The sequence below is a fragment of the Ranitomeya variabilis genome, chromosome 6, assembly GCF_051348905.1.
Source record: "Ranitomeya variabilis isolate aRanVar5 chromosome 6, aRanVar5.hap1, whole genome shotgun sequence".
In the NCBI taxonomy this organism is placed as follows: Eukaryota; Metazoa; Chordata; class Amphibia; order Anura; family Dendrobatidae; genus Ranitomeya; species Ranitomeya variabilis.
The window spans coordinates 490,388,131-490,404,508 of record NC_135237.1 but is presented as its reverse complement, the minus strand read 5'-3'; the positions used below and the strand labels follow the sequence as shown (position 1 = coordinate 490,404,508).

At 46.8% G+C, this 16,378-nt stretch overlaps 1 protein-coding gene across 1 annotated transcript in view; it reads left to right on the top strand.

Moving 5' to 3' along the window:
* ZNF704 (zinc finger protein 704) overlaps positions 1 to 16,378 on the top strand; it is a 282,103-nt gene that overhangs the window by 232,385 nt on the left and 33,340 nt on the right. The gene's annotated exons all lie outside the window — the stretch shown is intronic.

Genomic DNA, 16,378 nt, shown 5'->3' with positions numbered 1-16,378 from the left:
TACCCGGAATCAAATCTATGGCACAATCGCACTCCCGGTGCGGAGGTAATGAACCAAGCTTAGGTTCTTCAAAAACGTCACGATATTCAGTCAAGAATTCAGGAATCTCAGAGGGAATAGATGATGAAATGGAAACCACAGGTACGTCCCCATGCGTCCCCTTACATCCCCAGCTTAACACAGACATAGCTTTCCAGTCAAGGACTGGGTTATGAGATTGCAGCCATGGCAATCCAAGCACCAACACATCATGTAGGTTATACAGCACAAGAAAGCGAATAATCTCCTGATGATCCGGATTAATCCGCATAGTTACTTGTGTCCAGTATTGTGGTTTATTACTAGCCAATGGGGTGGAGTCAATCCCCTTCAGGGGTATAGGAGTTTCAAGAGGCTCCAAATCATACCCACAGCGTTTGGCAAAGGACCAATCCATAAGACTCAAAGCGGCGCCAGAGTCGACATAGGCATCCGCGGTAATAGATGATAAAGAACAAATCAGGGTCACAGATAGAATAAACTTAGACTGTAAAGTGCCAATTGAAACAGACTTATCAAGCTTCTTAGTACGCTTAGAGCATGCTGATATAACATGAGTTGAATCACCGCAATAGAAGCACAACCCATTTTTTCGTCTTAAATTCTGCCGTTCACTTCTGGACAGAATTCTATCACATTGCATATTCTCTGGCGTCTTCTCAGTAGACACCGCCAAATGGTGCACAGGTTTGCGCTCCCGCAGACGCCTATCGATCTGGATAGCCATTGTCATGGACTCATTCAGACCCGCAGGCACAGGGAACCCCACCATAATATCCTTAATAGCATCAGAGAGACCCTCTCTGAAATTCGCCGCCAGGGCGCACTCATTCCACTGAGTAAGCACAGCCCATTTACGGAATTTCTGGCAGTATATTTCAGCTTCATCTTGCCCCTGAGATAGGGACATCAAGGCCTTTTCCGCCTGAAGCTCTAACTGAGGTTCCTCATAAAGCAACCCCAAGGCCAGAAAAAACGCATCCACATTGAGCAACACAGGATCCCCTGGAGCCAATGCAAAAGCCCAATCCTGAGGGTCGCCCCGGAGCAAGGAAATCACAATCCTGACCTGCTGAGCAGGATCTCCAGCAGAGCGAGATTTCAGGGACAAAAACAACTTGCAATTATTTTTGAAATTTTGAAAGCAAGATCTATTCCCCGAGAAAAATTCAGGCAAAGGAATTCTAGGTTCAGATATAGGAACATGAACAACAAAATCTTGTAAATTTTGAACTTTCGTGGTGAGATTATTCAAACCTGCAGCTAAACTCTGAATATCCATTTTAAACAGGTGAACACAGAGCCATTCCAGGATTAGAAGGAGAGAGAGAGAGAGAAAGGCTGCAATATAGGCAGACTTGCAAGAAATTCAATTACAAGCACACTCAGAACTGAAGGGAAGGGAAAAAAAAAAAAATCTTCAGCAGACTTCTCTTTTCTCTCCTTTCTCTGTCAATTAATTTAACCCTTTTTGGCCGGTCAAACTGTTATGATTCTCAATGGCAAGAGAACATAGCCCAGCAAACATAAGTACTAGCTCTTGGAAGGATGGAAACTAAACTGACCATGAACTAAACCTGCCGCACAACTAACAGTAGCCGGGTAGCGTTGCCTATGTTTTTTATCCCTAGACGCCCAGCGCCGGCCGGAGGACTAACTAATCCTGGCAGAGGAAAAAATAGTCCTGGCTCACCTCTAGAGAAATTTCCCCGATAGGCAGACAGAGGCCCCCACATATATTGGCGGTGATTTTAGATGAAATGACAAACGTAGTATGAAAATAGGTTTAGCAAAATTGAGGTCCGCTTACTAGATAGCAGGAAGACAGAAAGGGCACTTTCGTGGTCAGCTGAAAACCCTATCAAAATACCATCCTGAAATTACTTTAAGACTCTAGTATTAACTCATAACATCAGAGTGGCAATTTCAGATCACAAGAGCTTTCCAGACACAGAAACGAAACTACAGCTGTGAACTGGAACAAAATGCAAAAACAAACGAGGACTAAAGTCCAACTTAGCTGGGAATTGTCTAGCAGCAGGAACATGCACAGAAAGGCTTCTGATTACAATGTTGACCGGCATGGAAGTGACAGAGGAGCAAGGTTAAATAGCGACTCCCACATCCTGATGGAAACAGGTGAACAGAGGGGATGATGCACACCAGTTCAATTCCACCAGTGGCCACCGGGGGAGCCCAAAATCCAATTTCACAACAGAGAGGCAGAGAGCCGAGCGAGAGGCCCAGCGAGCCGAGCGAGAGGCCCAAGCGCAGCGGGAGTACCAGCTGCAGATGGCCCGACTGCAAATGCAGGGGTCGTCCCAGTCCAGCCGTGAGCCCAGCAGCGCTCAGACACCAAAGCCCCGGCCCGACCACTTTCCTGTTATGGAAAAGGATGGGGACTTGGACACGTTTCTGCAGGCCTTTGAGAAAGCCTGCAGACAGTACCAGCTGCCTACACAAGAATGGGCCCGATACCTGACACCAGGGCTGAGAGGCAAAGCTCTGGAGGCGTTTGCTGCACTCCCTCAAGAACAAGATGGTGACTATGAGGCTATCAAGCAGGCACTCATAGCCAAGTACCAGCTTAAACCCGAGGTGTACCGTAAAAAGTTCCGGACCCTCCAACGTGGCCCACACGACAGTTACAGTGATGTGGTGCATGGACTGGGGACCCACTTTGACCAGTGGACCCAAGGACTGTCAGTGACCACCTTTGCACAGCTGCGAGACCTGATGATCAAAGACCAGTTCTTCCATCTTTGCCCAGCTGAGGTTCGTGATGGACAGAGAACCCAAAGACGTGACGAAAGCAGCGCAGATTGCCGATGCCTATGAGGCCAACCGTAGATCGGAAGTGCGGAAGCCAGTCACCTCCAGCTGGAGAGGGGGTTAGCCTGCATCCAACGCCAGTACCCCTGCCAGCCAACACACCAGAGGTCCGGTCCCAGTGGCCAACAGCACCAGACCTACCACCGAACCTCGCCAGTGTTACCACTGCCGGCGGCCTGGTCATATCAGTACCTTCTGTCCATACTAGCAGAAGAACCCCCCAGCCAAGGCCCCAGGGCCTAATGCAGCAGTTCTTTTGGTGGGTGGTGTGGCTGGGAGGGTGTGTGACAACGTACAGCACGTCACTGTGGGAGGTCATGTTGCTACAGGCCTCAAAGACACCGGGGCTGAACGAACCCTCATCCGACCCAAACTGGCGGCCCCTGAAGAAATCATTCCGGGGAAAACCCTAACTGTCACTGGAATTGGGGGCATCAGCTGTCCCTTGCCAATGGCCCGGGTTTATATTGATTGGGGTGCTGGGAGCGGGGTGAAGGAAGTGGGGCTGTCTGATAATTTGCCCACTGATGTTTTGTTGGGGACTGATTTGGGGAGGTTGATTGCATACTACGTCATTGACACCCCTCCCCAACCTATTAATGAGGGTAACGTTAACCCTGATGATGATGATGATGATGATGATGATGGGAAATTGTATGTGTTACCTGACCATGCTTTATCTTGTAATGATGCATCTGATAACCATTTTTGCCCTAGGATTGATGGTGAAAATGTTGTACCTGTGCCAACTGAACCTGATAATGATGTTTCTGTGAGAGTTGATGTGTCCATAGGTACAGGAGTACTCAGCCACGTCGCTCTGGCGAGTGAGACGGCTGAGGAGCCCCTAGCAGGGGCAAGTGTCGGTGCTACCGGAAATGGGGAGATACATGGGAACCGTGAGGAAGGTGATGCCATGTAATTGACCAGTGCCACCGAGGAAGGTAACTGGCCCATAAGTAGCAATGCTCCTGAGGTAATGGGGGTGGATGGGGAGGTAGAGCCCATAGCAGCATCGGCTGATGGGTCTGTGGAAACCCCTGGGAGACAGCCTACGTAGCTGCTGTCACCCGCAGTCAGAGTGCCCGGAACGCAGATAACTGTCTGCCTCCCGGACCCTCCTCAGTCATCACTGTGACTGAACCAGAGGTGGATCCAGAGCAGGTCCCAGAGGGTTCCCGTGGGGAAGGGACCCTGACGTCGCTTCTGGCTTCCCCTAGCCAGGAGTTTCAGGCTGCTCTGCACACAGATGCGAGCCTAGAGAGTTTGAGACAACTTGCCGGGACGCGCTTCTCCGAGACTGATAAGGAGAAGGTGTTCTGGGAAGAAGGAAGGTTGTACCGGGAGACAGTACCCGGAGAATCACAAAAGGAGTGGTTGAGGGAAAGACAGCTGGTCGTCCCACAGCAATTCCGGGGTGAGTTGTTGCGGATTGCCCATGAGATCCCGCTAGCCGGACACTTGGGGATCAGCAAAACTAAGGCCCGGCTGTCTCAACACTTCTATTGGCCTAAGATGGGGACAGATGTGTCAAACTACTGCCGCTCCTGTGTCACCTGTCAAAGAGTGGGGAAGGTGGGGCCTGCTCTTAAGGCTCCCCTGATCCCTTGGCCAGTGATAGAGGAGCCTTTCCAGAGGATCGCGGTGGACATTGTGGGCCCGCTGGCCGTCCCCAGCAGCTCTGGAAAGCGATATATTCTTACTGTGGTAGTGTTATGGACTGGTGATTTAGGAGCGACATGCGACGAGCTTTGAGCAGGTGGTAACTATACTGACCGCAGTTCCTGATCTTAACACAACACTAGAAGTAGCCGTGGAATGTTCCTGTCACTCCCTAGACATCTCGTCATAGTCGGAGAGCTAACTACCCCTAAAGGTAGAAACAGGAAAGCTATCTTGCCTCAGAGAAAATCCCCAAAAAGGTAGACAGCCCCCCACAAATAATGACTGTGAGTGGAGAGGGAAATGACATACGTAGAATGAAACAAGATGTAGCAAAGGAGGCCACTTCTAGCTAGATAGATAGTACAGGACAAAACACTGTGCGGTCAGTAATAAAAACTAGAAAAAGTCCACCACAGAGAATGCAAAAATCTCCACACCTGACTAAAGGTGTGGAGGGCAAAATCTGCTGCCCAGAGCTTCCAGCTTAGCTGAATAGATCCATACTGATAAGCTGGACTAAAGAGAAAAACAGAATGTGCTGAACAATCAAGTCCACAACAAGTAGACTGCAAAAGGACAAGCAAGGACTTATCTTTTCTGAACTGGTCAGAGTGTCAGGGAAATCCAAAGAGCTGTGACTCCAAGCAGGAACAATTGACAACTGGCATTGACTGAGGGATAAGGTCAGACTAAAATAGCCGAGCCAGAAAGACGATCAGTGGAAGCAGCTGCTGATGCTAAATCCAAGAAGCAGCCATACCACTCAAAACCACCGGAGGGAGCCCAAGAGCAGAACTCACAAAAGTTCCACTTACAACCACCGGAGGGAGCTCAAGAGCGGAATTCACAACAGGTAGACTACGCTACCCGGTACCCAGAGGCAGTAGCTCTGTCTTCAACTAGGGCAGATAAGGTGGCGGATGCCCTGTTGGCCATCTTTTCACGTGTAGGATTTCGCAGGGAAATGCTTACTGATCAAGGGACCCAATTTATGTCTCGCCTAATGGAGGCTCTCTGTAAGAGAATGCAGGTGAAGCACCTGGTGTATTGTTCGTATCACCCACAGACCAATGGCTTGTGTGAACGCTTCAATGGTACCTGTTATGATCCTTAGTGGCTAAGGCTACTTTCACACTAGCGTCAGGAACAACCCGTCGCTGTGCGTCGGGCCGAGGTTCCCGACGCTAGCGTGGTCTCCGCCGCACAACGGGGGCAGCGGATGCATTTTTCCCACGCATCCGCTGCCCCATTGTGAGGTGCGGGGAAGTGCGGGGAGGTGGGGGCGGAGTTCCGGCCGCGCATGCGCGGTCGGAAAAAGCGGACCGTCGGGAGCAAAAAACGTTACATGTAACGTTTTTTTTTCCCGACGGTCCGCTACCACACGCCCAAGCGTCGCAAAACGGACGCAACGTTTTGCAATGCGTCGCAAATGCGTTGCAAATGTTAGTCTATGACGAAAAAACGTATCCAGCAAGAACTTTTGCTGGATGCGTATTTTCGGCAAAACGACGCATTTGCGACGTATTGCAGTTAACGCTAGTGTGAAAGTAGCCTTAGGATCAGAAAACTGACCAGCTAAGTAAGAGAACGTGGGACAAGCTCTGGGGATGTGGGAACTAGACTGACCGCAAACCTACTCCTAACCGCACACACTATAGGCAGCCGTGGAACGTTACCTAAAATCCTAGATGTCTCTTCACAGCCTGAGAAACTGGCTACCCTGTTGTGAACTATACTTCTTGGCTCCCTCTTGTGGTCACTAGTGGTATGGCACTTGGATTGTCTTTCCCCAGGTTGGTACTCACCTGGTTCGTTAGGCCAGGGGTGTTGCTATTTAAACTTCCTGGATTCTTAGTCTGGTGCCTGGCATCGTTGTAATCAGTTCATTTCTGTTTGCTCCTGTCTGCTGGTCCTGGTTCTTTGCAAGATAAGCTAAGTCCTGCTTCCTTATTTTTGTTTATTTGCTTTGTTCTTATTTTTGTCCAGCTTGTACAAAATGTGATTCCTGATATTGCTGGAAGCTCTAGGGGGGCTGATATTCTCCCTCCACACCGTTAGTCGGTTCGGGGGTTCTTGGATATTCAGTGTGGATATTTTGGTAGGGTTTTTTGCTGACCGTATAAGTCATCTTCCTATTTTCTGCTATTAGTCAGTGGGCCTCTCTTTGCTAAAATCTAGTTCATTCTTACGTTTGTCTTTTCTTCTTACCTCACCGTTATTATTTGTTGGGGGCTTGTATTTAACTTTGGGGTCTTTTCTCTGGAGGCAAGAGAGGTCTTATTTTCCCTGATAGGGTTAGTTAGTTCTCCGGCTGGCGCGAGACGTCTAGAATCAACGTAGGCACGTTCCCCGGCTACTGCTAGTTGTTTGTGCTAGGATCAGGTATACGGTCAGCCTAGTTACCACTTCCCTATGAGCTGGTTTTTTGTGTTTGCAGACTTTGCTGAAACCTCTGAGATCCTCTGCCATTGGGATCATAACACTTAACCTCTACTGTGGGTAAAATCCTGGAGGGCATTCTAAGGGATGCTATACTGGAGTATCTGAAGAGGAATAACCTCATGACCCAGTATCAGCACGTGTTTACTAGGGACCGTTCATGTCAGACTAATTTGGTCAGCTTCTATGAAGAGGTAAGTTCCGGACTGGACCAAGGGAACCCAGTAGATGTAGTGTATATGGACTTTTCAAAAGCTTTTGATACGGTGCCACACAAAAGGTTGATACATAAAATGAGAATAATGGGGATAGGGGAAAATATGTGCAAGTGGGCTGAGAGCTGGCTCAGGGATAGGAAACAAAGGGTGGTTATTAATGGAGCACACTCGGACTGGGTCGCGGTTAGTAGTGGGGTACCACAGGGGTCAGTATTGGGCCCTCTTCTTTTTAACATATTTATTAATGACCTTGTAGGGGGCATTCAGAGTAGAATTTCAATATTTGCAGATGACACTAAACTCTGCAGGGTAATCAATACAGAGGAGGACAATTTTATATTACAGGATGATTTATGTAAACTAGAAGCTTGGGCTGATAAATGGCAAATGAGCTTTAATGGGGATAAATGTAAGGTCATGCACTTAGGTAGAAGTAATAAGATGTATAACTATGTGCTTAATTCTAAAACTCTGGGCAAAACCGTCAATCAAAAAGACCTGGGTGTATGGGTGGATGACCAACTCATATTCAGTGGCCAGTGTCAGGCAGCTGCTACAAAGGCAAATAAAATAATGGGATGCATTAAAAGAGGCATAGATGCTCATGAGGAGAACATAATTTTACCTCTATACAAGTCACTAGTTCGACCACACTTAGAATAATGTGCACAGTTCTGGTCTCCGCTGTATAAGAAAGACATAGCTGAACTGGAGCGGGTGCAGAGAAGAGCGACCAAGGTTATTAGAGGACTGGGGGGTCTGCAATACCAAGATAGGTTATTACACTTGGGGCTATTTAGTTTGGAAAAACGAAGGCTAAGGGGTGATCTTATGTTAATGTATAAATATATGAGGGGACAGTACAAAGACCTTTATGATGATCTTTATAATCATAGACCGGTGACAGGGACAAGGGGGCATCCTCTACGTCTGGAGGAAAAAAGGTTTAAGCATAATAACAGACGCGGATTCTTTACTGTAAGAGCAGTGAGACTATGGAACTCTCTGCCGTATGATGTTGTAATGAGTGAGTCATTACTTAAATTTAAGAGGGGACTGGATACCGTTCTGGAAAAGTATAATGTTATAGGGTATATATATTAGATTCCTTGATAAGGCGTTGATCCAGGGAACTAGTCTGATTGCCGTATGTGGGGTCGGGAAGGAATTTTTTTCCCCATGGTGGAGCTTACTCTTACCACATGGGTTTTTTTTGGCTTCCCCTGGATCAACATGTTAGGGCATGTTAGGCTATGGGTTGAACTAGATGGACTTAAAGTCTTCCTTCAACCTTAATAACTATGTAACTATGTAACTATGTAGTATATGGACAATGATGATTCCAGAATTCGCGGCAGACTGTGCCCGTCGCTGATTGGTCGAGGCAACCTTTATGACATCGTCGCCATGGCTACCATTATGACATCTACGTCGATACTGTGCCCGTCGCTGATTGGTCGAGGCGAATTCACGGCAGACTGTGCCCGTCGCTGATTGGTCGAGGCAACCTTTATGACATCATCGTCGCCATGCTGTGCCCGTCTGTCATGAATCCCCAATGGCTAGGGATAGCACAGGACAAGCAAAGTATAACAAATATCGGACGAGCTCTAGGGTGATGGAACCTGGGCTGACCGCTGCCCTACGCCTGACAAACGCAACTAGAGATAGCCAGGGAGCGTGCCTACGTTGGTTCTAGACGCCACGCACCAGCCTAAGAGCTAACTAGTACTGCAGAGAAAACAAGACCTCACTTGCCTCCAGAGGAATTAACCCCAAAGGTATAGTTGCCCCCCACATGTATTGACGGTGAAATGAGAGGAAGGCACACACATAGAGATGATGTATATAGCTTTAGCAAATAGAGGCCCGCTAAAAACTAGAAAGCAGAATGATACAAAAGGGGACTGAGCGGTCAGCAAAAAACCCTAATCAAAAAAACCATCCTGAGATTACAAGAACCCATGTGCCAACTCATGGCACATGGGGAGAACCTCAGTCCACTAGAGCAACCAGCTAGCATAGAGACATTCTAAGCAAGCTGGACCAAAAACCAAACAACTGAAAATCAGCACTTAGCTTATCCTGAAAGATCTGGGAGCAGGTAGGCAGGAACCAAACAGAGCACATCTGAACACATTGATAGCCGGCAAGGGAAATGACAGAAAGGCCAGGTAAAATAGGAAACACCCAGCCTCTGATGGACAGGTGGAAACCAAAGGCCGCAACCCACCAAAGTCACCCAGTACCAGCAGTAACCACCAGAGGGAGCCCACCAACAGAATCCACAACAGTACCCCCCCTTGAGGAGGGGTGACCGAACCCTCACGAGAACCCCCAGGGCGATCAGGGTGAGCTCTATGGAAGGCGCGGACCAAATCAGTCGCGTGAACATCGGAGGCGACCACCCAGGAATTATCCTCCTGACCATAACCCTTCCACTTAACCAAATACTGGAGTTTGCGTCTGGAAACACGAGAATCCAAGATCTTTTCAACAACATACTCCAATTCTCCCTCCACCAGCACCGGAGCAGGAGGCTCGACCGAAGGAACAACGGGTACCTCATACCTCCGCAACAACGACCGATGGAACACATTATGAATAGCAAACGATGCTGGGAGATCCAAACGAAAAGATACAGGGTTAAGAATCTCCGAGATCCTATAAGGACCGATGAACCGAGGCTTGAACTTAGGAGAAGAGACCTTCATAGGGACAAAACGAGAAGGCAACCACACCAAGTCCCCAACAAGAAGTCGGGGACCCACGCGGCGACGGCGATTAGCAAACTGCTGAGTCTTCTCCTGAGATAACTTCAAATTGTCCACCACCTGATTCCAAATCTGATGTAGCCTGTCCACCACTACGTCCACTCCAGGACAATCCGAAGATTCCCCCTGACCAGAGGAAAAACGAGGATGAAACCCCGAATTACAAAAAAAAAGGAGAGACCAACGTGGCAGAACTAGCCCGATTATTAAGAGCAAATTCGGCCAGTGGCAAAAAAGCAACCCAGTCATCCTGATCAGCAGAAACAAAACACCTCAAATAAGTTTCCAAGGTCTGATTAGTTCGCTCCGTCTGGCCATTCGTCTGAGGATGGAATGCAGACGAGAAAGACAAATCAATGCCCATCTTGGCACAAAACGTCCGCCAAAATCTAGACACAAACTGGGATCCCCTGTCAGAAACGATATTCTCCGGAATCCCATGCAAACGAACCACGTTCTGAAAAAACAAAGGAACCAACTCAGAGGAGGAGGGTAACTTAGGCAAGGGCACCAAATGAACCATCTTAGAAAAACGGTCACACACAACCCAGATAACGGACATTTTCTGTGAAACCGGAAGATCAGAAATAAAATCCATGGAAATGTGCGTCCAAGGCCTCTTCGGGATGGGCAAAGATAACAACAACCCACTAGCCCGTGAACAGCAAGGCTTAGCTCGAGCACACACTTCACAAGACTGCACAAAGGTACGCACATCCCTAGACAAGGAAGGCCACCAAAAAGACCTGGCCACCAAATCTGTTGTACCAAATATTCCAGGATGACCAGCCAACACAGAAGAATGAACCTCGGAGATGACTCTACTGGTCCAATCATCCGGAACAAACAGTCTTTCTGGTGGACATCGATCCGGTTTATCCACCTGAAACTCCTGCAATGCGCGTCGCAAGTCTGGGGATACTGCGGACAATATTACCCCATCCCTAAGGATACCAGCAGGCCCAGTGTCTCCATGAGAGTCAGGCACAAAACTCCTGGAAAGAGCATCTGCCTTCACATTCTTTGAACCTGGCAGGTATGAAACCACGAAATTGAAACGAGAAAAAAATAATGACCAACGAGCCTGTCTAGGATTCAAACGCCTGGCAGACTCAAGGTAAATGAGATTCTTGTGATCAGTCAAGACCACCACGCGATGTTTAGCACCCTCAAGCCAATGACGCCACTCCTCAAATGCCCACTTCATGGCCAAAAGCTCCCGATTACCCACATCATAATTGCGCTCGGCGGGCGAGAATTTTCTAGAGAAGAAAGCACATGGCTTCGTCACCGAGCCATTAGAACTTCTCTGTGACAAAACCGCCCCCGCTCCAATCTCGGAAGCATCAACCTCCACCTGAAAAGGAAGTGAAACATCTGGTTGACACAACACAGGAGCAGAAGAAAACCAGCGCTTAAGTTCCCGAAAGGCCTCCACGGCCGCAGGAGACCAATCAGCAACATCAGCACCCTTTTTAGTCAAATCAGTCAAAGGTTTAACAATACTGGAAAAATTAGCAATGAACCGACGATAAAAATTAGCAAACCCCAAGAACTTCTGAAGGCTCTTAACAGATGTAGGTTGTGTCCAGTCACAAATAGCCTGAACCTTAACGGGATCCATCTCAATAGTAGAAGGAGAAAAAATGTACCCCAAAAAAGAAATCTTCTGGACTCCGAAGAGACACTTTGAGCCCTTCACAAACAGAGAATTGGCCCGCAAAACCTGAAACACCTTCCTGACCTGTAGAACATGAGACTCCCAGTCATCAGAAAACACCAAAATATCATCCAAATACACAATCATAAACTTATCCAGATATTCGCGGAAAATATTGTGCATAAAGGACTGAAAGACTGACGGAGCATTGGAGAGTCCAAAAGGCATTACCAAATACTCAAAATGGCCCTCAGGCGTATTAAATGCGGTTTTCCACTCATCACCCTGTTTTATCCGCACCAGATTATACGCACCACGAAGATCTATTTTAGTGAACCACCTAGCCCCCTTAATGCGAGCAAACAAATCAGTAAATAATGGCAATGGATACTGATATTTGACTGTGATCTTATTCAGAAGGCGATAATCTATACAAGGCCTCAGGGAACCATCTTTTTTTGCCACGAAAAAAAAACCTGCTCCCAGAGGGGACGAAGATGGACGAATATGTCCCTTTTCCAAGGACTCCTTAATATAATTCCGCATAGCAGTATGCTCTGGCAGTGACAGATTAAATAAACGACCCTTAGGGAACTTACTGCCAGGAATCAATTCTATAGCACAGTCACACTCTCTATGAGGAGGGAGCGAATTGAGCTTAGGCTCCTCAAAAACATCCTTATAATCTGACAAAAACGCAGGGATCTCCGAAGGAGTCGATGAAGCGATAGCAATCGGAGGTGCATCATCATGAACCCCCTGACATCCCCCAGCTTAGCACAGACATTGTTTTCCAGTCCAGGACAGGATTATGAGTTTGTAACCATGGCAGACCAAGCACTAGTACATCATGTAAATTATACAGTACAAGGAAGCGAATCACCTCCTGATGAACGGGAGTCATGCGCATGGTCACTTGTGTCCAATACTGCGGTTTATTCATAGCCAATGGTGTAGAATCAATTCCCTTCAGAGGAATAGGAACTTCCAGAGGCTCTAGACTAAAACCGCAGCGTTTAGCAAATGACCAATCCATAAGACTCAGGGCAGCGCCTGAATCCACATAGGCATCGACGGAAATGGAAGACAGTGAAAAAATCAGAGTCACAGACAAAATGAACTTAGACTGCAGAGTATCAATGGCAAAAGATTTATCAACCCTTTTTGTGCGTTTAGAGCATGCTGATATAACATGAGCTGAATCACCACAATAAAAACACAAACCATTTTTCCGCCTATAATTTTGCCGTTCACTTCTGGACTGAATTCTATCACATTGCATAGTCTCAGGTGCCTGTTCAGAAGACACCGCCAACTGGTGCACGGGTTTGCGCTCCCGTAAACGCCGATCAATCTGAATGGCCATAGCCATAGACTCATTCAGACCTGTAGGCGCAGGGAACCCCACCATAATATCCTTAATGGCCTCAGAAAGACCATTTCTGAAGTTTGCAGCCAGGGCGCACTCATTCCACTGAGTAAGCACCGACCATTTCCGAAATTTCTGACAATATATTTCCGCTTCATCATGCCCCTGAGAGAGGGCTAATAAAGCCTTTTCAGCCTGAATCTCTAGGTTAGGTTCCTCATAGAGCAATCCCAATGCCAGAAAAAACGCATCCACACTGAGCAACGCAGGATCCCCTGGTGCCAATGCAAATGCCCAATTCTGAGGGTCGCCCCGTAGGAACGATATAACAATCTTGACCTGTTGAGCAGGGTCTCCAGAGGAGCGAGATTTCAAAGAGAGAAACAATTTACAATTGTTCCTGAAATTCAGGAAGGTAGATCTATCTCCAGAAAAAAACTCTGGAATAGGAATTCTAGGTTCAGACATGGGAGTGTGAACAACGAAATCCTGTATGTTTTGAACCTTTGCCGCGAGATTACTCAGGCTGGAAGCCAAACTCTGGAGATCCATGATAAACAGCTAAGATCAGAGCCATTCAAGGGTTAAGAGGAGGTAAGAAGCAGCTAGACAGCAATTAAGGGCTAGGCAGTAAAACTCTGAAGGAAAAAAAATATATATATATATCTTGAACACTTCTTTTCCTCCTGCTTCAGCCCAAACAATTAACACTTTGTGGGCCGGCTATACTGTCATGAATCCCCAATGGCTAGGGATAGCACAGGACAAGCAAAGTATAGCAAATATCGGACGAGCTCTAGGGTGATGGAACCTGGGCTGACCGCTGCCCTACACCTGACAAACGCAACTAGAGATAGCCAGGGAGCGTGCCTACGTTGGTTCTAGACGCAACGCACCAGCCTAAGAGCTAACTAGTACTGCAGAGAAAACAAGACCTCACTTGCCTCCAGAGGAATTAACCCCAAAGGTATAGTTGCCCCCCACATGTATTGACGGTGAAATGAGAGGAAGGCACACACATAGAGATGATGTATATAGCTTTAGCAAATAGAGGCCCGCTGAAAACTAGAAAGCAGAATGATACAAAAGGGGACTGAGCGGTCAGCAAAAAACCCTAATCAAAAAAACCATCCTGAGATTACAAGAACCCATGTGCCAACTCATGGCACATGGGGAGAACCTCAGTCCACTAGAGCAACCAGCTAGCATAGAGACATTCTAAGCAAGCTGGACCAAAAACCAAACAACTGAAAATCAGCACTTAGCTTATCCTGAAAGATCTGGGAGCAGGTAGGCAGGAACCAAACAGAGCACATCTGAACACATTGATAGCCGGCAAGGGAAATGACAGAAAGGCCAGGTAAAATAGGAAACACCCAGCCTCTGATGGACAGGTGGAAACCAAAGGCCGCAACCCACCAAAGTCACCCAGTACCAGCAGTAACCACCAGAGGGAGCCCACCAACAGAATCCACAACACCCGTCGCTGATTGGTCGAGTCCTGGCGGCCTTGACCAATCAGAGACGCGGGATTTCCAGGACAGACAGACAGACAGAAAAACCCTTAGACAACTATATATATAGATAACAGTGCGGTCATATTCTGAGGTTCCCCTATATTCACAATTAGAGTGCGCAACCGTAGCTGTAATCAGGGTTAGCTGGTTAGGGGCCCACTCAGATGTTTCGCCCCCCCTAAGTTGAAACCCTAGCTACGCCTCTGCACTAACAACATAGAGGGTTATCTGCTAGGTATGTTATCCATGCCCAACCCCCAGCCCCCTCCCCACATCAGTAGGGGCAGTGGTCTATTCTGCTTCATGCATATAAAACATGACTCCTGACTGGGAGATCAAACATGAAGAGCAAATACAGGATTCTTGCACTTTTTTTTTTCAACTAAATGGTGCTTTTTTTACAATTTCTATGGATGGGTGGGAGAGGACAGGTGCTGTTTGAAAAGAAGCAGAAGGGACACCTACACACCTCTTCAAAGCTCAAAAAAACTGTCTTACTTTTATCGCACCACGTGTATTCTGTCTTTTAGACTCTTTATGGCTCACTTTACAAGACATTGTGGGCTAGTGGAACGTGGACATGATTTTGTCTGTGGACTAGTGGAACGTGGACACGATTTTGTGTGTGGGCTAGTGGAAAGTGGACTTGATTTTTTAGGGAATGGGGAATGGCTTATGATCCAAAACAGTGTGCCAAAATGTCACCAAATATGGTGCAAAGTATGCTACCTAATGGATGGTGTAAACTTCAAACTAAAAAAACTAATAGCATAAGCCAAGTTAGTAAATTTGGGGCATTTTAAGGCTAGGTGCAGACAACCCTGTTTTCTCATCTGAGAAAATTGGGTTGATTTTGCAAATCACACTCTGATCAAACTCTGATCACATCTTAAGCAGCGTGTCAGCTTAGTGTGATCTGATTTTCTCAGGTGAGAAGATGGAGGCAAAAATGTCTCCATCTTCTTACTTGTCTGTCCGTGGAAATAGGGGTGCACTCAGATGTCAACTGTGTACAGTCCGATGTTCTCCACGCACTTATTGTTCTGCGGTACGATATTGGATCAAATCAAACTCGAGCATTCTTTGATATTTTTCCGTGGACTGGTTCTGTCCAAGGAGAAAATTGGACATGTGCACGACCCCATAGAATAACTTCTATCCATTAAAACTACTGCTAGCACTCGTCCGATTATTACAGTTGTCTCCAAGAGTCCTAAGAGTGTCTAATGTAAGCGTGCAGTGTCTAAAACCTAGACAGTTATAGTTTAGCTGGCTCAACATGATCCTTTATTCTATTAATGTATGTTGGAATTTCATCATAAAATAGTTGAAGAGGATCTGTCAACTCTGTTTCTTTTGCAGCAGGTTTTTCCCCCTTTTTTTTATAATGTGGGTTACTTCTATATACCTATATAATAATTATATTATATTATTAATATTATTATATGTCCTGTGATGCACATCTTCTTTTTATATACTTTTTATCATGTTTTGTAATTTGACCATCTGCTATCGTAATAATAAAAATGAATATATGTATATCCTAGCCTAGTTACTCTCCTTCTTTTAGTCCCTGCTCTTGGGTTTTGGTTTTTTCTTGTTAAAAAAATAAACTGGTAAAGATTAGGGCTGTTCAAAGTGCTGACTATTTGGGTAGATAATACAGCTGTGGACATTAAGTATAACAACTTATTTTAGTGAAACTTCTCCAGTAGACCACTTCTTTGAGTAGACTAGCCCTGACCTATGCCTTACACCAGGGGTCTCAAACCTTTCTGATCTTGAGACCACATTCAGCTTTGAGAGGGGGTCACCATCAACATCCATCTCTCGCCCCCTCACAGTAGTGGCAACCAAAGCCTCCA